Source organism: Ceratotherium simum, chromosome 9 (assembly GCF_057802395.1).
Source record: "Ceratotherium simum simum isolate JZ-2026a chromosome 9, ASM5780239v1, whole genome shotgun sequence".
NCBI classification, from domain to species: Eukaryota; Metazoa; Chordata; class Mammalia; order Perissodactyla; family Rhinocerotidae; genus Ceratotherium; species Ceratotherium simum.
Window position 1 is genome coordinate 41,588,549 of NC_141908.1, and position 22,282 is coordinate 41,610,830.

Sequence of the window (22,282 nt, forward strand, 5' to 3'; positions counted from 1 at the left end):
AGTGTTATGGTCAAATGATCTGAGTCTCCTGGGAACAGGCATTGCTTGTTTGTTTGTTTAACCAAGGAGTGAAGATCTAGTCTGGGGTAGAAAGTCATTGATCTAGTAAAGGCAATGAAGGAGAGAAGAGAGCACTGACTTTGCCTCCTAACCCTGATGGATGTGGTTTGTGAGAGGACAAGCCACCTCAATCTGAGAGGAATCTCAAAGGGACAGTCAGGTTTTAGAGAAGACAGAAATAGGTCAAGGAGACTGTGAGGATATGAGAGAATTTTTTGATCATGAAGGTCTACTTTAGAGGGTACAGTGGAAGGTTCCAGACAGAGGGGAGGAGAAGCTGGGTCAGAAAGGAGACCCATCAAGGTCCAGTGCAAACCAGGTTTTCTCATGGCTGCCTACTTGAAGCAGTTCATTAAGCCCTACTTTAGTGCTTGGCTGGCACTGGACTCAGCCTCTCTGTATCTCTGCTTCCTTCTCTGCATATTTGTAGCAATCACTTCACCCTTTATTTATGTCAAATTTGATCAGAGAGGGGAGCCCCCAATTGGTCTCCATAGTTTTCATGGGCAGAGCTTTCATGTTAAAGCACCCATTGGCCAGGGACCCATCCCTGGTTCAGCCCTCCAGAGTGGAAAATCACTTGCACTAGCATGGGGAGTTCTTTAACTTGAATCCCATAGAAAGAAACTGAGAAACTGGAACCCTCATATTTTGTTAATGGGAGTATAAGATGGAAGAGCCACTTTGAAAAAACATTTTGGTATTTTCTTAAAAAGTTAAATATTTACTTATCATGCAGCCCAATAATTCTATTTCTAGGTACCTACCCAAGAGAAATGAAAATATATGTTTACACGAAGACTTGTACATGAGTGTTCGCAGTAGCATTATTCATAGTAGTCAAAAACTGGAAACAATCTATATGTCCATCATCTGGTGAACAGGTAAACAAAATGTGGTCTATCCATATAATGGAATACTACTCACCAATAAAAAGGAACAAACTACTGGTACATGCAGCAACATGGATGAACCTCAAAAACATGATAATAAGTGAAAGAAACCAGATACAAAAGACTGCATATTTTATTGTTTTACTTATATGAAATTTCTAGAAAAGGCAAATCTATAGGGACAAAGAGTGGATCTATAGCTGCCTGGGAGTGGGAGTGAGAATGAGGATTGACTGCAAATGTGTGGAAGGGAGCTTTTTAATGTGATGGAAATGTTCTAAAAGTGGATTGTGGTGATGGTTGCACAACCGTATAAGGTTATTAGAGATCATTTATCTGTATACTTACAACAGGTGAATTTTATGACATGTAAATTATACCTAAGTAATGCTATTTTAAAATTGTTTTAGAATTTTTTTAATGGGTAAAAGGTTTGAACAGACAATTCATCAAAAAAGACACAAGGATGGCATTTAAGTATATGAAAAATGCTCAACATCCTTAGTTGTTAGGGAAATGCAAATTAAAATCACACATACCTATTTGAATGTCTTAATTAAAAGACAGACAATGCCAAATGCTGGTGAGAATGATCAGCAACTAGCACTTTTATACACTGCTAGTGGGAATTAATGGTTCAATCATTTCGGACAACAGTTCAGTAATTTCTTTAAAAGTTAAACATAACATCTATTATACAACTTAGCTATCCCATTCCTTTGTATACACCCAAGAGAAATGAAAACATACATCCACATAAAAACTTGTACATGAATGTTCAAAGCAGTTTTATTTTTAATACTCACAAGTGGAAACAATGCAAATAGCCTTCAACAGGTAAAAGGATAAACAAATTGTGGTATATCTATACAATGGAATAGTCTCAGCAATGAAAAAAAAAAGACCTATGGATTCACACAAAGATATAGATAAATCACAAAATAATTATGCTGAGTGAAAGAATCCAGACTCACAATAAATTAATAACAAAAGAGTACACACAGGATAACTCCATTTACATAAAAGCAGATCACTGTTTTCCTGGGATGGGTGTGGGTTGTTAGGATGTGACTGGAGAGATTACAAAGAATCACATGGAAACTTCTGAGAGTGATGGATAAGTTCATTACTTTGATTTTGGTGATGGTTTCACGGGTGTATTACTATATCAAAACTCATCAAATTGTACATTTAAATATATGGAGTTTATTTTATATCAATTATACCTCAATAAATTTATTATGAGTGGTGCTCAGCCACCACTACCTTTCCCTTCAGTAGCAGTGTCAGCATGTCATAGGGAAAGCTGAAGCATCCCTGCTCAAAGTGTCCTCTGCCCAAGAGTTACAATATCTAAAACTCCATTGACTTTTCATTCCCTTTGAGATCATTACTATCTCTCAAGGCAGGACTCTTGGCTGCATCTTTCAATCCCAATTTGAAACTTAACTTGAACTATCTTAAAAAACGGATTATATTGATGAGACCAAAGACAGAACAGACTTGGAAATGGCCTCAAGAGCACATCCTACACTCGTTTGCAGTTGTTGACTGTCTCATTCTCCTCTAACTCTCTCAATTGCTCTCACTCTCACAGTCTCTCTTTCTGACCTTCCTCTAAATTTCTGGAATGTTCTTGTTTGGCTTTATTCTCTCAAACTGGCTGTCCCCAAGAGGCCAGAAGTATGACCCTACTCACTTTTTGCTTACCTTCTTAAAGCTTCACAACCAAAGAAGAAAGAGGGCTCTCTCGACAGCTTCAGCTCAAAAACTCCCACAAAACTTGGATCCAAGGGTTGTTCTGATGAGTGGGCAGTCTCACTGTGATTGGGAGAGTAGCGTTTGAAAATTCTATACTGTATACTCGAGGAAGTAGAAGTAATGGTAGCCGAGGAAGTGAAAGTAAGAGGAAAGTGAGTTCAAGTGAAGAGCCATATACAACGAATTTTCTACTTCATGAGATTGCCTAGCACCAGCCTGGATCCCAAATTCTGGTAAGATACAAAACCTGTTGTTTGCTTGTTTTGCTTTCTTTTGTTTTTACTGGCTGTGGCACCAGGCATGGCTTCCTCTTCCAGAAGTGCCTTATCAAGTAGGTAACACTGCTGACAGATCCCTTGAGATCACCTCCCTGCCTATGTAGAATTGTCTTTTCTCATTCTCTTTCTCTCATTCAAAAATCAGAAAACTAAGGTAATGCTCATCCTTCCCAGCTTGCTACAAAATGGTGGTTGTGATTTTTCATCTTCCAAATAGATTTCTCATACTCTCCCCATCAGATGAAGCCAAGGATGTTTGCATGCAAAATGACTCAGGAAGGAAGTGAGTCTTGGCAGAAGGCTGCTAGCTTTTTTATCCCAGGTACAAGTTCCCTCCCCCATAGAGAAGAAAGACAGCTCAATCTACTCCTGTGGGTAAAGAACTAGTCGACAAATAGTTGAATGTGCTCAGGCTGCATTGCCCAATAACAGTGAAAATGATGCAACCTAGTATTGTGTTACTAACTGTCAAGTTAGGAATGGGGGACTATTTAGGATTATGCAAAAGTACAAAGATTTTTCATTTTAAAAATGTCAAAGCTTTTACATTTCAAATTCTGTTTGGTTTGGACAAAACTCAAGTTGAAAGTTGCGGCTTTTAAAAAATTTTTATTGTGTTCCCCATTAACATTAGAAGCACAAAAAATCCAGCCATAATCTTTTCATGTTTTATTTTAAAGTATGCTTATTTACCTCCAAAAACAGTCATGAAAATGAAAGCCATTTCTGCCCTTGTTCAACCCCCCACTTCCAAAAGGACATTCTTTATAAATTATTTTTTCAGTATTTTGAATTCACTTCAAAGAGTCTGGCTAATATTTAAAAGGTTTTTTCCAAAGTCTTAGACATTACCACACACACAATTTTTATCTTCCCATAAGCATTACCACTGCAGGCCAGTTGGGAATTCTATTGGAAGAATTCAAGTTTCTCTTGTTCTGGACCATATCTACCAACATTTTTTGAAAACATCACACACATACACACACACACACACACACACACACACACTCCTGGCACAGCTATATAATTTCTAAACCATGCAGCATTCAAAACTACATTGCACAATTTGGCTTTTAAATCTTTAAGGTTATCTAAACCATTGTGCCCCAAAGGAATGAATGGATGTAATTCACAAATGTGATAAAAAGATCTCCAGGATAGTCATATATCTTTTTCAAATTCGTAGACAATGGAGCCAGTATAAGCCTGAATTGTTTATTTGTTTTTGCCATACTCACCATTATTCTTATCAGAAGAAATTAGAGTTTAAAAAATCTTAGATATTTTTATTTTCACAAAAGTCATATATCAGATAATACTAAAAGACTGACAAGAAAAACAACAATCCCCTCCTCCAGTCCCCACACTTCCTAAGTTCCCAGTTCAACTTACCAGAGGCAGCCACTTTTTGTTCTCTCAGCTATTTCATCAGAGAGTTATCTTCTTATTTCAAAATAATTGTATACTGCTGTTCCTCAATTTGTTGATTTTAGACATTAACTTCTTTTTATTATATACAGGATTTAGCTCTCTTAACCCATTTTCTAAGTAGAATTATAGAGCTATTTTTGGTTTACATTTTATGACTATGCAATTATTTCTTAATTTTTTTTCTAAAAGCGCCATAATACCTCCCAACTATTTATGTTGTTTTTGTTTTGTTTTCTTTGTTTTTTCAAGTGACCTCTCTTATCAGATGGTTCTCTTCCTGGTGGCCTCCTCCTGGCACCTTCTGTCTTCTGGCGCATCCTGGACCAGTTGCTCCCCAGGCCAGTTGTTCAGCTGTCATCCTGAGACATCTCTTTCCTGTGCTGATGGGTTTGATACACTGCTTTCTGGAGCCCATGTCTCCCTCTTGCTTAGTTTAGTACTTCTTTTAATTGGGACCTACCCAGCTTCTCAAGAAAGGGACATGGGAAGTAAATTTTCTGAGTCTTACCTTGTCAGGAAATGTCCTTTTCTGCCCTCACATTTGATTAATAACTTGGCTGGATATTGCATTCCAAGTTGAAGATCATGTTCTTCTTGGATTTTTGAAGTCATTGCTCCATTATTGGCCAACATCCAGTGGTGTTGTGGAGAAGTCTAATTTGAATTTATTCCACAAATATATTGCTTGCTGGCAATGTAACAGGCACTGCTTGAAATACAGCGATATGAAAAGAAACAAATCTCTCACCTTCATGGAGCTTACATTCCAGTGTTGAAAATTGACAAAAAACACCAAGTAAAAATTAATGAGATAATTACAGATTACTAAAAGCCTATGAAGAAAATAAGACAGCATAAAGTGGTGGGAATGGAAATACTGCTTTATGACAGTGGTCAGGGGAGTTTGTACTAGGGAGGCTCCATTTGGGCTGAAACCCGAACAATGCCCGAAGGGTCTCAGGGTGGATTTTGAGGAAGAGGAAGCACAAGGTGTGAAGGTCAGAGGTGGAACCCGATTGGCTTCTTTGAGGTGGCCTCAGTGATTGGAGCCTGGTGAAGAAGTGGTGAGTGATGAGCTCTCTGAGGAGGCCTGAGGAGGCCTGAGACCTTCAGGTCTCACTTCATGAAGATTCTTGTAGAAGGTGGATTTTTTTCTACATTACAACAGAAAGCCACTGGAAGGTTCTAAAATAAGGTAATGAAGCAATCTGATTTAAATTTTTAAAAGATCATTGTGCTGTATGGAAAACCAACTCTAAGAGTAGAAGCAAAAAGACCAGTTAGGAGATTACTTATTGCGCTAGTCTTTGTGAGAGGTGACAGTGGCCAGGGGTGTGGTGATAGCAGTAGAGGTTTGGGCAGTGACCAGATCTGGGATATATTTAAGAAGCAAATCCAACAAGAACGCCTAAAATTAGCATGTGGGATCTGAGGGAAAGAGGAGGATTTCAAAGGGGTCTTCAACTATATATGTGATATTTTAGTTCTTTAAAAAACATATTCAAAGAGAATAGGGGGAAATGTTAATATAGTTGATAAGTCTGGGTTGCATGTATTAGTAGTATTCTCTGCAATTATCTGTGACATATTTCACTTTAAAAAAAAAAATCGTGGTATTAAAGTGTTGGCTAGAGCTCCACATTTGTGGAATAAGGCCTGCAGACTTGCAGCTTCCATTTTGGGTTACTGAGCAGAGGTCAGTGCAGACAGGTCAGCTGGTCCTCTGTTCAGCCCTGCACATCTTTGTGAGCCCCAAGCCTGTCCCTTTCAGGACGTCTTGAGTAGGGACAGACACAAGATTTGTGGAGTCTGAAGCTTTTACAATATGGCCCTGTCTTCAATGACAAGGGTACCAAACCATGAATCCAAATTTAGTATGAAAGTGACTATTTATAATGAGAAAAAAAGTTACAACAAATAGCACATTTGAAGAAGCTGACAAATTCCACAATTGTCACAAAATCCAGGAAAATGACAATTTTTATTAATTCACTTTTTCTATTTAATACTTTTTCTCTTAATTTTTTTTTTTTTTTTTTTTTTGCTATAGACTCTGCCTCTTTATATAACAATCATATAACATAATCTCTGTACAGAGACTGGGAAAATAAATCCTCTAGCTTGATTGAATTTTTAAAAAAATATTGTTAGTTTAGAGACATTTCTTTCAGCTTCACAATTCATTGGTAATGTCATGTAAATTGAGATTGCTGCCAAATTTGGGGAGCTTTCTATTACATTTCTTTCATTATAAGCTGAGAGATTTCAGGGCATTTCAAGGTGTCCTGTGTAATGACTAGTCTTAAAAAATCTTTAAATTGATGACATTCATTAACCAGCTTGTCATCAGTGTCTTCATCATGGTGGCATATTATGAGTTTCATGTTATCTTTACAATGTCTATATTTCATGTAAAATAGCCAGAAATTAAATTTTTTTTCCAGTGCATTCACGATTCTCACTTCTTCATTAATTGAATTAGCAAATTATCCAAAAACCATTATTTCTATTTAAAACTTTTCTCTCCCTCTTAATGAATTACTGCCTTAGTATAACCTGAAAATTGCTTGTTTCAAGTTGCTTCTTTATCTCAGAATAATTTCTACCAATTTTAGTAGTCATTGTTTTCACTTTTGTTTCATATTCCTTTAAATGTCTAAATTTTCGATCAGTTTCTAAGTAAATACCCATACTAAATATTTTGTCTTATTCTCCAATATATATAAGAGTTTTGGCACCAGAGCCACTTGTTGTTTTAGGCCATTTTGCCTTGAAGGCAATCTGATCCATTAGGATACATAAATCATGTGACTTCACACATACACCCTTGCTGTGTGTGTGTGTTTATGTCCCTACACACAGGAATTTGGACTTATTCTGTTTTGTGCAATTCTCATAAAAATACGTTTGGTGCCTTTATAATTATACACACTGCATTATCAGGTATGTTTCTGACAGGAGAGAATTTCCATTTTGACCAGACATTGATGAGAACCAAATCCTCTGCTTACTATTTATAAGTCTGATGATTGGAAGAATTTTCCATAGACTAGCTTGTTTATTCTCCATTATTTACTTATTCCTTGTGCTGGGCACCATAGGACACATTTGTACCATTGTGTAACCTTTGTCTCCGCACCTTTGGGCCATAATGCAGATTTAGTTGGTACATTGGATGGTAGTTGATACAATGGGTAGCCCCTTGTACCTTAGGAGGGCTAATGACACTTTAACTATACACAGAAGTGACTGCAAAACATATAAACACGTCCCAGTAAATCCAAATTAAATGCACCTCCAACTCAAATTTCCCATAGATATGTCCCCAAAATGCACATAGCTACTCCAAAGCTATCTGAAATGAGAGAGAGTATGATGGAGAGGAAATTGAGTTAGAAAGAGATAGCAGTCTTAAATAATTGTGGTTAAAATATATACAGCAATAAGAACATATTGGAGGGCCCCTTCCAGGCCTCTCTCTTAGAGGGCCCCATAAGATGAGGGACTTTGAAGTCAAAGCTTTATAACCTTCCCAGTAAATCTGCCTCTGCTCTAGAGAATAAAGCTCTGGTCTCTTCCTGCATAGAGTGGGGGCGCGTAGGAGATGAGCATCAATCTCGCGCTCTGTGCAGAGGGGCTGGTATTGGGGATGAGTCTTCTTGTATAGTCTTTAACTCAGCTCCCGTTTGCTCCATCTGAGGCCTCACCTCCACCTCTGGTCCCTCCAGATGCTGAGCTTCCCGCCAGTTCTGCTGTGCCAATCCATTCTCTTTATCCAGCCTTCCTCTCTGTAAGCACTATAAATCATGGCTCCTCAGCCTGCTCAGTCAGTTACCATCTGCTCCTTGACTGCTTTACATCTCACATGCGCCTTGGATGCCTCTGCAGGTGATAGGCTGCTCTAATAGGACTTATGATCCTAGGCTGACCAAGAAGAATTATTTATAGCTTAGTCTTTGGAGTCAGCATTTTTGTTCTATTATGAATAGACATAATGGATTAAGTTAGTGTATGTGAACTTGAAGAAAAAGAGAGTGATGTATATGTAGTCTCCCAAATACAAAGCCCATTCCTATTGCAAAGTAAATTTTAAAAAACTCATATTCACTAACGTCTTCCTTTCTCTTGTTCTAAAAGATTTGTGCTTTTCTTATTCCTTCTTATCATTTTAGAGAGGTGCTGGAAGGAAAAATAAATATCTTTATCTGATCCCTAAAAATCTTTAGTGGAATCATCTCTCCTGTGAGTCCAAATAAAGTTTTCTGTCTCCAAAGCCATGATTTCTTCTTCGTTCTGGTTACAGAAGAATTTGTGCAAAATGCTGTTTGGAGTCAGTCTTACTCAATAGAAATTTCTGCTTGAGAATCTAAGAAGTCCTCATGGGATAGGGGCTGGTTCCCAACTCTTTTAAGAGGTTCTCATTCAGTAATCAGATATATCCTCCCAGGGCCAGGTCTATGTTATTCCACTCCTCTCTTTCCATGGTATCTTGTCCTCTTACTAATCTGCTTTTCTATAAACTGCCTGCAGCTCAGATGAACTGCTCTTAACCTTAAAATGGAATCTGAGAGAACTTTAAGTCTCAGAATTGTGAGCCTGAGCCTTGTGGAAAACCAGAAGATTAATGTCTACTAAGCAATTAGTCAGTAGTTAGATTTTTAGCTTGTGATAGGTACAACACTGAGAAGAAAGGGGAAGGTCATTTAGAAGGTCAGAACCTATTCTGAATATCTCTGGAAGATTCTTAGATTTATCACTGAAAAGTAAAAAGCAATATTTATTCTTTGTGTTTACTGTACAGTGTTGATATATTGGTTGTATGTCTTGGTCACTATGAAAAGTGTCAGCCCCTAAATATGCTTCTAAAATTCTGTGAGAGCCCACCCAATTATTTACTTGTTTGGAATTTGTTCTCAGGGTAGTCTACAGGGTAAAAAAAAATAGCACAAAATTTGATAAACCAAATAATACAAAGTTTCATCTCATCAGCCAAGTTATAATCACCTTGGATCAACTGCATGTGTAATATGTATAGAATTCACTCTGATGTGTACGTCTGGTTTTACAGGAGCTGAAAGAACTGATGATAAGAATTCCAACTCTCTATGAATTCCTCTTTGTTCAGAAACAGTGGTACAAAACTTACTTTGGTGTGAAATTTGGGCGTGGTCTTACCATCTCTGATGAACTACAATAACATCATTTACTGTAGAATTTTTACTTGAATAAAAGTGTTCCAAATCATGTCCATAATTATAAAACCACCTTGATTGATTCCAACAAACGTTTTTAAAAATCCATTATGTGCCCAACATTGGGTTGTAATCTCCATGAGATCAGAGACTTCAACTGTTTTGTCCACCATTGTATTTCCAGCACTGTGAACAGTATCAAGCCCAGAGAAGGCCTTCAATACATAATTGTTCTTGTTTAATAGGTAATTGAATAGGTAATAGATAATTGGAGGGCATAAATAAAGGTAGTACCTATAAGAGAAACCAGATAAAGATATATCTAGTATATTACCTTATTATTGCTGCTATTAACAAATTACCACAAATTTAGTGGTTTAAAAAACACAAATTTATTATCTTATAGTTCTGGAGCTTAGAAGTCCTAAAATCAAGGTGTTGGTAGGAATTCCTTCCAGAGGCTCTAGGGAACAATCTGTTTCCTTGCCTTTTTCAGCTTCTAGAAGCCATTCACGTTCCTTGTTTGGGGCTCATTCCTCCATCTTCAAAGCTAGCAGTGTAGCATCTTCAAATCTCTTCTCTTTCTCTCTCTCCCCAACCCCCACTCTCCTCTGATTGCATTGTCACATCTTCTCTCGGTCTGACACTCCTGCTTCCCTCTTATAACGACCTCTTGTGTTTATATTGAACATACTAGATAATTCATAATAATCTTTTTATCTCATGAATTTTAACTTAATCACATCTGCAAAGTCCCTGTCACCATGTAAGGTAATGTATTTCAAAGGTCCCAGGATTAGAGTGTGGACATCTAGGAGACCATTTATTCTGTCTACCACACCTAGGGTACAATGGGCCATGCATGAAGGGAGCTTCATTTCAATCTGGGGAGACAGGAAAAGGTTTATAGAGAAGGTTATTGTTGACCCAAGTCTAGGAACATGAACAGATAAGAAAGAAAGACTTTTATAGTACAGGAAACAGCATAAGCACAAGTAAGAAGACAGGAAACAGCAGGTCTTGCCTGATGACCTCAAGAGGTTTGGTAGGATTTGAGTGTAGAACAGGATGGATAATTGGGTAGCAAGTGCTAAACAACAACAAAAAAGCTGAGAAAGTCTGCGGTGACTATTTCATGGAGGGTCTTGTAGGATGTACTAAGGCATTTGGACTTTATCCTATAGGCAAGTTTAACCAATGAAGGATTTTAAGCAGCTTAAAATGTTTCAATGGTTTCTCATGGTACTTTGGTTAAAGTTTAATATCTTTAACATGGTGCCATCTTGGTCCCCTTTGGGAGTCTATTCAAGCCTATGAACCCTTTCTCAGAATAATATTTTTAAATACATAAAATTAGGTACAGAGGGTTACAAAGAAAGCCAATTTTATTGAAATAAAAAGTTCTACCCATCAGCCCACTGGCAGTCTATGGATCCCAGGTTACGAACCACTCAAGGATGCCGGCTTCTGTTCTCTCTCTCTCTTTCTCTCTTTCCTCTCCCATCTTGAGCTCAAAACTCCAAGAACAATGGCCTTTTCTCTGCTCCATCAAAATGTGAAGTTCCTCCTGCCTTGGGTCTGTGCCTCATTCCTTTTGTTTTCAGTGTTTTCCTTCTCCTTAGTCCCTTCCTCACCCACACTTGGATAACTCCAACTTGGTTTGAATGTCACTTTATTGGGAAAATTCAGATAACTCTCAGACTAGGGTAAATCTTCCATTAGAATATCATATCATTCAGTAATTTTCTTTTACAAAATTAATAATATTTATATAGTTATTTATATAACTATTTGCTAATGCTTGTCTCACTGACCAGAAAATAATTTCCATGAGTGCAGGTGCTATTGTCTATATTCCCAATGCCTAGCTCAGTGCCTGGCACATAGTAGACACTGCATTTTTTTTTTTTTTGAGGAAGATTAGTCCTGAGCTAACACCTGTTGCCAATCTTCCTCCTTTTTTCCTTTTTTCTCCCCAAATCTCCAGTAGATAGTTGTATGTGATAGTTGTACATCCTTCTTGTTGCTCTATGTAGGATGCGGCCTCAGTATGGCTTGATGAGCTGTGTGTAGGTCCTCACCTAGGATCCGATCCGGTGAACCCCAGGCTGCCAAAGTGGAGTGCACAAACTTAACTGCTACGCCGTGGGGCCAGCCCTGACACTGCATTTTTTAAAATAAATTTTTCATTTTAAAACAGCTTTAGAATCACAGAAAAATTACAAAAATAGAATGGTGAGTTACCATATACCCATAGCCAGTTTCTCATGTTATTAATATCTTACATTAGAATGGTTCATTTGTCACAATAAATGAATAAATATTAATACATTATTATTAACTTAAGCCTATACTTTATTCAGATTTTCCATTTTTATCTAGTGCTATTTTTCTGTTCCAGGATCCCATCCAGGTTATCACATTACCTTTAGTCATCATGTCTCCTTCGGCTCCTCTTGGCTGTGACTATTTCTCAGACTGTCCTTGTATTTGATAACCTCGAGAATTTTGAGGAGTTCTGGTCAGGTATTTTGTACAATGTCTCTAACTGAGATTTATCTGATGTTTTTCTCATAATTAAACTGTGATTTTGGGTCTGGGGGAGGAAAACCATAAAAGTTAAGCGTCATTTTTATCACATCATATTAAGGAAGCGTACTATCAACATGACTTATCAGTGTTGATGCTAACCTTGATCACCTTGCTAAGGTAGTGTTTGTCAGGTTTCCTCACTGTGAAGTTATTCTTTTTTTCACATTTTGTGTACTATATTTTTGGAAAGAAGTCACTATGCACCGCCCACACAAAAGGAGTAGGGATTTATGCTCTACTTCTTTGAGATTAGAGTATCTACATAAATTATATAGATTTTTTCTGCATGAGACATTTGTCTTTTCTTGTACATTTATTTATTCAATCATTTATTATATCCGTATTAACTCATGGTTATTTATTTTACAGTTTGTGTTATAATCCAATACTATTTTATTTACTTTATTTGTCTTTTTGCTCAAATTGTTCCATTGGGAGCTCTTTTAGTTTGCTCTTGTGTTTCTTTGGCACACCCGCATCATTGTGTGGTTGTGTGTGTTCCTCCTCACTTCCTTACTTTCTGGCATGAGAAGATGCTCGAAGCTCATCACACGTTATTTCCTGTCCCAGTTCTAGAATTGGCTATTTTCCAAGGAGCTCTGGTTCCTTTTATTGGAGAATCAGATTAGAAAAAAGATCTGGGCACTAGGTATGCTTATTGCTGCCAGGGGTTCATTGCTTCTAGGTCCTATCAGCTGACAGAGCAAGGAAATACATTCGTATAATACCCCCCGTATATAAACATTTCCATAAATATTTCTGTATGTGACTATCTGTACCTATACAGAGCTAAACATGAGTTCATACTCATGTCTCCAACTCTAATCCATTACCACAAAATCATTCTAGCCTTCTCCCCCTTGCTTATCTGTAACTTCCCACTGCAACAGTGAGAATCCTGGCTCCCACCATCTGCCATCCATTTACTAAGTTGTTCAATTCCATTATGTATAGTAGTTTCAGAATTGTTAACCCATACACCCATGGGAAACAACTTCATTAACTAGATTACAGCGCTTAAGTACAGTTCCCTTCGCCTTTAATCTTGCAGATTCCAATCATTTTCAAAATTACTTAAGTTAGCATCTTTTTCCTTCACCTGCTTCATTGAGGTTGTTTCATATATTTGTAATACAATTAGATTCATTTGCCACAGTCTGCATTCCATCCTGGGACTTCCCCGACCTCCTAAATGATTTTAAAATTTGCATATATTAATATTCTGTCACTGTAAAGTTCTATGGGTTTTGACAAATGAATAGTGTCATGTGTCCACCATTACATTATCAAACACAATATTTTCCCCATCGTGAAATATCTCTTATGCTTTGTCTATTCAATTCTTTCTTCTTCCCAACCCTTGAACCCAGACAAGCATTATTTGTTTACCATCTCTATTGTTTTACCTTTTCCAGAATGTCATATAAATGAAATCAAATAATACAAAACCTTTTCAGAGTGGCTTTTGTCACTTAGCAAAACACATTTAAGATTCATCCATGTCTTTGCAAGGTTTGAAAGCTCATTCCTTTTTATCTCTGAATGGTATTCCATTGTATGGATGTACCACGGTTTGTTTATCCATTCACCTGTCGAGGGATATCTTGGTTGCTTTCAGTTTTGGGTAATTGTGAATAAAGCTACCATAAACATTCTTGTACAGGTTTTTATGTTGACGGAAGTTTTCAAATCAGCTGGGCAAATACCTCAGAGCATAATTGTTAGATTGTATGGTAAGACTACGTTTAGCTTTGTAAGAAACTGCTAAACTGTCTTCCAAAGTGTCTGTACTTCAATGCATTCTTTAATGAATCATGAAGAGGTAATTCTGGTGGCAGTGTACAGATGTCAATAGGATTAAAAGCTGGAGGTTAAATTTAGTTAAGAGACTGCTGCAATGGTTCTGGCCAGAGTTAATGAATGTCTGGAAAGAAGAGCAGCTAGGAGGATAGAGGGTAGTTTCATGGCCATGAAGAGTTAAGGATATAGAGTCCACAGGATCTGGCCACTAACTAGATATGGATTATGATGATGTGTGGTGGCTCCCCGGTGTCTAGTTCAGGTAACTTAGCAAATAGGAATAGAGAAGAGGGGCACTTTGGAAGGAGTGGGGGCTTTGGGAACATTTTCATTCATCACATGAATCCAAAGTGCCTATGGGACTTGCAAGGGGAAATGTCTAGGAGGCAGTTGTGTACATGAGTCCTGAGATCAGAAGTAAAACCTGTTTATTAGGATAGAAAGAAATAAAATTACTCACCGTTGTAAAGGGAGGCCTGTAGTAAATTCTAACTCAGTAAACCGTCAATTTTAGTTTAAGAACCACCATTTCCATTAAATTTAAATCTTTGCCGTGCAATGTATTTGTCTGTTAGGTGACAGTAGTTTCAAAATGAAGATAGATATCTGCATCTCCATCCTTGTATGTCTGGTTGCTAAATTATTCTACCTGCCAGCCTGTATAATTCAACCTCTATTCACCAACTCTATTCTGAATATTCTCTTAGGTTACCAGTATTTTGTATTTTAGAACCAAGAAAGAGCTTGGAGACCTTCTAGTTCAACCACTTATTCTTGACTATGAAGTTAATTGTGTATGCAGTTGAACCTAATCAATTTAAATGCTATCATCTTACTATGCCTCCTTGATTTTTATTAAATCAAGTATCTAGGTTTTCTTACAGAAAAAGCAACATTTATATTGTGACTCACAGGAATAAGTTGTTCCAAACCCTAGGATGAAGGTAATGTAGCTTTTCTTTATTTTTCAAAGTCTAATCAAATCTAACTTCAATTCTCTGCCCAATAACTTGGCAAGAAGTCCAGTTCCAGTGTCAATGATTTTTTGGGACTCCCTCTCTCTCTCGGGCATATGAGGTCCTAGAAAATGGCAGCAGGCCTAGGCCTCAGGTTTTGGAGGTTGCTCTGCTTTGCAGAGGATGCTGAGGGCCGGAGAAAGATGACAGCTCTGTAGTGGCTCTAGTCTTTTGTGGCAAGCTCAGTTACTGGAGACTCTTACCAAGACAGAACAATTAGTTTGCAGGGCTCACAAGCTCTTGTCCCTTCTGCATGTGGCCATCTCAGACAAGTGTCTTCCAGAGGCTCTTTACCACCCTTCCCTTGTCCCTATTCCATTCCTGGAGGATGCAACTCAATTGGGGTTAAACCTCCCTTATTACCCTCAAAGCACAGACCTCCATTCCCTTTGCCCTTCCAGACAATCCACCTTAATTATCTGCATAGGCATAGACTACAAATTGTCATTTCTTTTGACCGGAAAGAACCTTGAAAGGAAATGAGTAAAGCTGACTAAGTGTAAGACCGACAAGTTAGAGACTACATGCCCTGTCTATAAGATACAGCATTACCCAACAGTACCACGTCTTTTGGTTCAACAAGAGAAGCCAAGAGTACATTCTTTTAGGGGAATTCTCCCACATGTCAAAAGTTGGGGACTATTTCAAAATATTTAAAATGTCCTTCAGACCAAACTAAAAATGTCTATAATCAATGGGCCACTGTTTTTAAACCTTTTTCCTAGATCTTCCAAATGCACATGTATGTTAAGGAAAAACAAATTCTTTCTGGAAAATTCCACTTTCCAATCCTAGAATCAAAAAAAAAGATAAGTACTCCTAACTAGAGTTAAGGAAAATTCACCATACCTTAGGAACAAAGGCTAAGTAGTAGGCGAGGGGATAAAGAAAACGTTTCCTTTTTTTCTGAGTCTTCAGGAGAAGAATTCATTCAAAAGTTAAATTTTCAACCTTGTTAAATATATCTTACAATGCTTCACATACAGGACCTAATTTGGACATGTAAATGATAAATATCTGTGTTAGGACATAAGGCATTTGGATTAGGCCGAATCCTTGGTTTCTCTTCTATTGACTTTTTCCAGCGCTTTGCCCAGTGAGTTCGATAACTATCCCAATAATTGATGAATTAGTAGAGAGGAGGAAGTGGATGATCCAGTTCCTATTTCCTGGTAATATGGCAGAATGAGTTAGTTCTGCATTTCTGTTTGAAGCCGTATAACCGTTTGGCAATGGTGTGTGAGTGTATATGTGTGTATATGTATGTGTGTATGAAAAAATTTGGTCATGACTATTTGTCTTAGTCCGTTCAGGCTCTATAACAAATTACCATAGACTGGGTGGATTATAAACAACTAAAATTTATTTCTCACGGTTTTGGAGGCTGGGAAGTCCAAGGTCAAGGTGCTGGCAGATTTTGGTGTCCGGTGAGAACTTGCTTTCCAATTCATAGACGGCTGTCTTCTCTTTGTGTCATCACATGGTGGAAGGGAGTGAGGGAGCTCTCTGTGGCTTCTTCTCTGTGGCTTCTTTTATAAGAAGGGCAATAATCCCATTCATGGGGGCTCCATTCCACTCTTATGACCTAATCATCCAAAGGACCTACCTCCTAATCCTATCACATTGGGGGTTAGGATTTCAACATACGAATTAGGGAAAGGGGCACAAACCTTCAGTCTATAGCACTATTGAAGAATTTTATGAAAATCATTTTGAGGCACAGGCATAAATCCAATCATAGGACTCATATAGCAGAGAAATCCTTGCAAAATGAAGGTGCCTTTCTCATGAAAGTAAGGAGTAATGGGGCCCTTCCTTCCAGTTTCAGTTTGGGAAGGTCTGGCTTTTCACTTAGTGAAATGAATAAGTATCTCTGTGTCCCGAATTTTCAGGAAGTAAAAACTCATTCAAATTTACCATGATTATAAAGACAGCAAATCACCATGCACCTTCGTCTCCTTGAAATACAAAGAGCTCCACGCTTAGTATTCAATGCAAAATGATTCTGAATGACAGCCAATCCTAGGAGTAACACCATATTCCACATTCAGAGGCCTCCTTAACTCAATGATATGCATAGTGCATTCATTTCCTCATCATCTAATCAACTCTCTTAGCATTTTACCCTACTTCACCAAGTATTCTTCCCCAAAGCCCATCATCTCATTCTAATCATGAGAAAAATATCAGACAAACTCAAATTGAAGAACATTCTACAAAATATAAAACCAGTACTTTTCAAAACTGTCAAGGTCATGAAAAACAAGGGAAAATGGAGAAACTGCCAAAGACCAAACGAGATTTAGAAGATATGACAACTCAATGCAATGTGGTATCCTAGATGGAATCCTGGAACAGAGAAAGGGTATTAGTGGAAAAACTTGCGATATCCAAATAAAATCTGTAGTTTAGGTAATAGCAATGTACCACTGTTTTGACAAGTGTGTCATGGTTATGTGAGATGTTAACAGTAGAGGAAACCAGGCAAAGAGTTTATGGAAAGTCTATGTAATGTCTTTGCAATTTTTGGTAAGTATATAATTACTCCAAAATAAAAAATTTATTTAAAGCAAAAAAAATTTTAATTGCCCTAAAGTTAGCTTCCTGGGTACCCTGTCTAACCTGGCTCTTTAGTCAAGCAACTTAGTAGCAGTCTTTGGACATCAACACAAAGCTCCAGGTAAATACTTTTCTTTTCCATTACCTTGTGGCCCCTAGTGGGTCTGTCCTGAGTCAATATGTCAGTCAGGAAGGAATCTTTTGGTTGCAAGTGACAAAATTTCAACTCAAAATAACAAACAAAAATGGGAATTTGTTGCTTCACATAACTGAAAGTCCAGGGTTGCACTGGCTCCCTGTGCTCCCTGTGCATTCCCCTGAGGGGAATGATATCACTAATTCTTCCTAATCTCTTGACCCTGTCTTCTGCTCTGTGGCTTCATCTTAAAGACCTTTAACACGACCCTCTGAAATTCCAGGCTCATATCTTCTGGGTTCAAGTTCACCAGAAAAGGGAGTATGCACCTGTTCCCAATAATCACAGCAAAATTTAATTCCTTGTCATTGATTCTGATTAGATCATGTGCCCAACCACAAACAAATCAGTATGACTAGAGAATGCAATGCTTTCATTGTCAGGCTTGTCCCTGAGTTGAGGGTGGAGTCAACCCCACTGGAAGCTCATGAGCTGACAGTTGTTTCTTATAGGGAAAGGCAAGCATTGTTACAAGGAGCTGAGTAAATGGATGTAGGATAGCAAAATGAACAGATATTTACTCTCCCCACAGTGTATTCCCCCGAACTAGGCCACTCCTCCAGGCTTCCATCCCAGGCTCATAACCAATGCTTTTCCATAGACAGGGAGGCAGCTCCACTTCTTCTATGCCCTTCTCATAGCCACCTGTAACTCACTCACCATAGTATCAGGATACACCATGGGTTTACCTGTCCCAGGAGGGTCAATGCTCGTGTAGTGTAGTTAAACCTTCCTTGACTCCAGCCACATTTTTTCCCTTCTCTTGTCTGCTCTTCAATTTATTTGTAGTATCTGAAGCTGGTGCTAAAAGCAGTGACAGCCATGTAGATGTGGTTTCATAGCCCTACAATGAACCAACAACATGTTCCCTCCTATGAGCATAGAGACTGCTATTTTCTATTAGTGGCTCCAACCCTTCTCTAGAAAAACTTGAACTATTTCTCAATCTTATTATCTGTCTGAAACTTGATCAAAGAAAAAAAAGTCATAGTTTCACATTGTGTGTGTCAAGAAGGCTTTGGTGTTTGATGGCTTTTCAGCTTAAAGTGTTTCTTCTGCCCAGAATTTTTGACTTCAGCTCATTTGAGCCACTTGAGCAAAGCATGATCATACATGATTCACAGATGCCCAGACCAAGAGTTGGTGTTTGGGAGAGGCAAGCAGAATGGGCATTTTTGTCACCTGGTAAGCCATGTGTAGTAGTCAGTGTCTGTGCCTTGACCACATCCTTTGAGAACTCATTGTTCCTTACACTCTGATGACTCCTACTGAAAGCACCTGAAACTCTTTTCCAGAAGTTTCTCTTTAACCACAGGAAGATGCTTGACTAACATTTGGGGTAGGCCAAGTGTACCAGGGAATTAATGCTTTCTGGAATAGGTCTCAACAAATTACAAGAGTTGGTAGATAAATACCCTTATCCTTTGCTCCTCAGAACTCTTCTCTCCAATGAAGAAAATGCCTTAAGCCTCTGAGGGAGGACAGCAAACCCTCTCATCCTCAGGGCTCAAATAAAACACCATTGCTTCTAGGGGAGAAGTAGAAACAAAACCTGTGTCCCTCTGCGGTGTGTAACACAAGCACAGATCCATTGCTGCTAGTGGACATACGCAGCAAAAACCCTTTGCTCCTGAGGGAGGGGCAGAAAAACATCTTGGGTGCAGGATCCTGCAACAATAATCAGAAGTTGGCTACTAGTATGGTGGAGAAGAAAACTCTATCCCACCCAAGACCAACCACAGATACAAGGCAGAGTTTGTCAGCAAGAGAAAAGGGGGGCAGGAATGCTGAAAAAAGCATAACTCCCAAGGACAAGGTATAAAAGCCTGCTCAAGATTCAGGCCAGGAAAAGAGAAGCCCTTCTGTCTCCACTAAGATATACAAACAAGTCAAAAAGAAAGAGAGAGAGAAAACAGTCAGTCGAACCAGATTCAGAGATGACCCAGATATTGAAACCATTAGCCAGGGCCTTTGAAATAGTATGTTAAATGATTTGTTGGAAAATGTGAACAAGTGTCATGAATACATGGGAATTCCAACAGAGAAAATTTTGCAGGCAGCAAAAGCAAAGAGAAATATTACATACGGAAGAAGAAAGAATTACAGGAGACTACTCATTAGAAACTTTGCAAGTCAAAGGACAATGAACCAAGTGCTGAAAGAAAAAAATTGCTGACCCAGAATTTCACACACACTGAAAATACCTTTTGACAATGAAAGTGAACTAAAGACGTTTTATCAGATAAACAAAGGCTGAGAGAATTCACTGCCAGCATATCTGCACAACAAGAAATGTTACAGGAAGCTCTTCACATGGAAGGAAAATGATACCAGATGGAAATTTAGATCTACATAAAAACATAAAGAGAATCTTCAATGGTAAAAATAAGGGTATATGTAAAAGACATTTTTCTTAATTTTAATATTTTTGAAAGGTAATTGATTAAGACAAAGGTGGAAAAACATTTTCTGTAAAGGGCCAGATAGAATTTTAGGCTTTGTGGGGCATGTAATTTCTCTGTTGCACATTCTTCATTCCTGTTGTTGTTTACACAACCCATTGCAAATATAAAAATCATTCTTAGTTCACAGACTGTATAAAAACAGGCCCATGGGCAGGATTGGGGCTGCAAATCATGCTTTGCTGCCCCCTAATATAAAGCAAAATAATAACTTTGTATAGTGGGTTATACATAGGAGTAAAATGTGTGGCAACAATAACATGGGAGGAGGAAATAGACAAGAGTGAGAAAAGGATATACAATGTCAAGGTTCTTACACTACAGGAGAAGTTGTATGTTTGAAGGCAGACTGTAATAAGTTAAAGATATGTACTGTAAACCCTAAAGCAATCACTAGAAAAATTAAAAAGTAGATATAAAATGGAATTATGAAAAATATTCAAATAATAAAAAAGATAAGAAAAGAGGAAACAAAGAACAGATAAGACAAATAAATGCAAAGAGGGTAGATTTAAATCCAACCATATCAATAATTACGTTAAATATAAATTGTGTAAATGCCCCTATTAAAAATCAGAGATTGTTAGACTGAATTAAAAAACAATATCTAACTATATGCTATATGCTATACAAGAAACCCACTTTACATATGAAGACATAGGTAGGTTAAAAGTATAATGATGAAAAAAGATATACTATGCAAATCTAATTTTTAACAAAACTGAAGTGGCTATATTAACATCAGACAAAGTCAATTTTAGAACAAGTAATTCTATCAAGGGTAAAGAGACACATTACATTATGATAAAGTGGTCTATCATCAAGAAGCCATAACACTACTAAATGTTCATGTATTATCAACAGATAGTCAAAATACATGAAGCAATAACTGATAAATTTGAAAGGAGAAATGAAAAAATAAATCCACAATTATAATTGTAGACTTGAACACTCCTCTCTTAGTAATCAATAGAACAAAGAGATGGAAAAATCAGTAAGGATGTAGAACAACAGTGTCAATTAGCTCAACATAATTGCCATTTATAGGGCCCTCCACCTAATAACAGCAGAATGAACATTCATTTCAAGTACACGTGGAACATTTACCAAGATAGACCATAATCTAGGCCATAAAACAAATCTCAAAAAATTTAAAAGAATTAAAATAATACCAAGTATGTTCTCTGACCACAACAGAATTTAACTAGAGATGAATAACAGAAAGCTATCTGGAAATTCCTAAATATTTGGAAATTAAACTACACACTCTGCATAACTCATGGGTCAAAGAAGAAGACACAAAGCAAATTGGAAACTATTTTGAACTGAATGAAAATGAAACCAAAACATATCAAAATTTGTGGGAGGCTGATATAACAAACATTTTTTGAGTTAATACTATGAGCCAAGCACTGTTCTGGGTACTGGCAATATACTAGTGAAAAATCAAAGATCCTTACACTTAGGTGTTTATAATCTAGTGTGGGGGGGTAAGACTGGAAACAATAAACATATTAAGTAAATAATATAGAGTGTTAGTGCATTATGCATGCTTTGTACAAGGAGAAAATGGAGCAGGGTAAGGGGAATTAGGAGAGCTGGCAGGGAGAGAACTTGCAGCTTAAATTGGATGATCAGAGTAGGCTCCATTCTGAAGGAGACTTTTGAGCAAAGACTTCAAAGAGTTGAAGGAGTTAGCCAAATAGTTATAAGAGGGAAGAGCATTCTAAGAGCAAGAACAGCTAGATCAAAGGCCCTAAAGTGGAAACATGCTTGGCATGTTTTAGGAACAGCAAACAAGTCAGTGTGGCTGGAACAGAGTGAGACAGGGGAATAAGAGGAGGGAAGGTCAGAGGGATATCAAGTAGCCCCCTCATGTATGGCCTTGCAGACGATTGGAAGAACTTTTGCTTTTACTCTGAGTGATACAGGATCCATTGCAGGGTTTTGAGCAGAGGAGTGGCATGCTGTGTTCTAGAATAAACTATAGGTTATAAGGGTAAAAGAAGCAAGACCAATAAGAAAGCTCCAGCAGCATT

General features: G+C 37.7%; 1 long non-coding RNA gene across 1 annotated transcript; it reads left to right on the forward strand.

The window, feature by feature from the left end:
- The first annotated feature begins 731 nt into the window (after window positions 1-731).
- On the forward strand, window positions 732-5,877 carry LOC147916279 (uncharacterized). The gene is made up of 3 exons (XR_015553206.1): window positions 732-944; window positions 2,674-2,947; window positions 4,676-5,877. It is a non-coding gene; the product is annotated as an uncharacterized LOC147916279 (long non-coding RNA).
- The last annotated feature ends 16,405 nt before the right edge of the window (window positions 5,878-22,282 follow it).